Here is a 3,218-nt window from a genome sequence, read left to right as displayed (position 1 = left end):
GTGGTAGTTGCTTAATGACCGAAATCTGACTGCAAAAAGAACAAGTACATGAACAATTGCTTTCTTTCCGTTCAAACACGTATGTTATGACATTTAATGCTGCTTTCTTTCATTTCATGTCAAAAATATTTATGACGTCGTTATAATGAGACCATATATACTGATGCCCTAAATTAAAACAAGAAACAGAAGTTTTGCAAGGTTGCGTTTACTTTTTCATAAAGTAGTACAAACAGGTGATAGTAAAGTAGAAAGAATGTAATGAATACAGAGCGCAAACAACTACAACAAGCGTAATGGTAGACAAGAATGTTCTTCATTTTCTCCGGCTTAACGGATTTACACAACCATTCCAACAACTGATTAATGTACTCTGTATGGGGGGTGACCACTTCTGACAGCAACGCAGGCCTGACAACGAATGGTCATGTAGAGAATGGTGTCGTCAATCTCATGTTAAGGCAATAATGTCCATTCTTCCTGCAGAGCTGCCCGCAGGTCTTGGGAGTGGTTGGTGTATGCTGACGGGATGCATCCTGTCTCCGCAGTGCATCCCAGACATGCTCTATGGGATTAGAATCGGAAGAGTGAGCAGGCCACGCCATGCGTATAGTATGTTCCGTTTACAAGAAAAAAAAAAGAAACAATGGTTCAAATGGCTCTGAGCACTATGGGACTTAACATCTGAGGTCATCAGTCCCCTAGAACTACTTAAACCTAACTAACCTAAGGACACGGCACACATCCATGCCCGAGGCAGGATTCGAACCTGCGACCGTAGCGGTCGCTCGGTTCCAGACTGTAGCGCCTAGAACCGCTCGGCCACAACGGCCGGCGTTTGCAAAAAAACATCAATCATACGTGCTCTATGACGTCGAGCATTACCGTCCATTAATACAAATTCTGTGTCCACAGCACTTTGTAACAACAGCACATGAGGTCCCAAGATATCTTCACGATACATCACATTAGTGAAATTGTCGTAACTGCGACCGGAACGGTCACCGGTTTGGCGTGACGTAAAGCGCGGCGGGACCCACGGAGCGGCCCGCGAACAACAACACAAACGGGAGAGGATGGACACGAGCAACGAAGGACCTTAAAACAACAACAAGAGAGAAACAACAGGGTCACAAGGAAACCTAATGAATCAACCACGTCCACTCGTACACGGAACAAGAACGTAAATACGTTGTCTGAGGCGAGATGTCGATGCACGCCTAGACTGACTGGCTGAGCGAGGGGCAGGCGCTTAAATACATGATCGGGGACGCTCCTATTGGCCGCTGGGACCACGTGTTCCACCGTGGCGCCCTCAAATTGAACGTGGGCCAGGAGGCACGCACTGCCACGGCTTATGGCGCGATGGTACAGGGACCTCTAGGGGTCTTCGACGTCCATGCCGCTTGGTAACAGCTAAACCTTTCCAGTTCAACCGTATAACAGCATGAAAAACTGTTCGAGTGGTCAGCATAATCTCTCCGCACACTTTTAGGAATTCTCCCCGATATCGATCTCGTCTCACAATGTTTAGATCCCGAAATCTTGTTCCTCATTTCCTCCAGAGGCGAGTACGTCGAAAATCACTCTCCAGGCCAAATCGGGACTCATGTGTGAGAAGAACACTGAACACCGTTCGACCGTCCAGGTGGCATGTTGATGACTCCGCTCTAGACATTCCCTTCGGTGAAGACGCGTCTGAGTTATACATACAGGAAATCTCCAACACTAAAGGCCATTCTTCCGAAGTCTTCTCTACAGCGTTTTCCTCCATACAAAACGTCCACTGGATGCTGCGAGGTCAGATGCCATTTGCCGTGCAGTACTAAGGCGGTACCATGGAACCCTTACAGTCAAATATGGTTTCTCTTTCTGATCTCACACGTGATAGGCCTTGCCCAAGTCTCTGGGATACAGTTCTCTCCTACGCCTCTACTGCAGAGCCTGACAAGCGTCTTCTCTGTCCCATACTCCACCGTCTGTGACTGTACACAGCGATTGTTGATCTGGGACTATCTCACAAATACTACCTCGGTTTTGATGGGTGCTCTGACGTCATCGCTAGCGTGGTTGTTCGTCGACCGGAATGCCGTCTTCCGTGCAAAACACGATCATACGGACTACTGTTAACGGTTTGTACGATTATACCGTGAATTAGACAGAGGAAGGGGAAATAGCGGTTTGTTACTTTAATTTTGGACTCCAGTGTAATTTCAAATTAAAATGTTTGAAGAATATCAGAGTACAATGAACAGAACGATATACTGTGGAAAATAGGTCAACGAAAGAATTGTTATTGATGTGGTTTTCAGTCCTGAGACTGGTTTGATGCAGCTCTCCATGCTACTCTATCCTGTGCAAGCTTCTTCATCTCCCAGTACTTACTGCAACCTACATCCTTCTGAATCTGCTTAGTGTATTGATCTCTTGGTCTCCCTCTACGATTTTTACCCTCCACGCTGCCTTCCAATACTAAATTGGTGATCCCTTGATGCCTCACAACATGTCCTACCAACGGAACCCTTCTTCCAGTCAAGTTGTGCCACAAATTTCTCTTCTCCCTAATTCTACTCAATGCCTCCTCATTAGTTATGTGATCTACCCATCTAATTTTCAACATTCCTCTGTAGCGCCACATTTCGAAAGATTCTATTATCTTCTTGTCCAAACTATTTATCGTCCATGTCTCACATCCATACATGGCTACACTCCATACAATACTTTCAGAAACGACTTCCTGACACTTAAATCCATACTCGATTTTAAAAATTCCTCTTCTTCAGAAACACCTTCCTTACCATTGCCGGTCAACATTTTATATCCTCTCTACTTCAACCATCATCAGTTATTTTGATCCCCAAATAGCAAAACACTTTCACTACTTTAAGCATCTTATTTCCTAATCTAATTTCCTCCGCATCACCCGATTTGTTTCGAATACTTTCCGTTATCCCCATTTTGTTTTTACTGATGGTCATCTTATATACTCCTTTGAAGACACTGTCCATTCCGTTCAGCTGCTCCTCCAGGTCCTTTGCTGTCTCTTGTTTACCAACGGTGATGCTGTGGTCTAAGATGACAGAGCTCAGTCCACACAGTTCGCGTCGTCGAGGACTGGTTTTCTGAGCACGAGGGTGAACTGTCGCATCTGCTCTGGCTACCACAGCCCCCAGTAATATTACTGAGACTGTGTGGTCTACTTTGGGGAGAAGTGTGCG

The sequence above is a fragment of the Schistocerca nitens genome, chromosome 1 (genome assembly GCF_023898315.1).
Source record: "Schistocerca nitens isolate TAMUIC-IGC-003100 chromosome 1, iqSchNite1.1, whole genome shotgun sequence".
NCBI lineage: Eukaryota > Metazoa > Arthropoda > Insecta > Orthoptera > Acrididae > Schistocerca > Schistocerca nitens.
The sequence above is the reverse complement of the archived record's forward strand: the minus strand, read 5'-3'. Positions refer to the sequence as shown.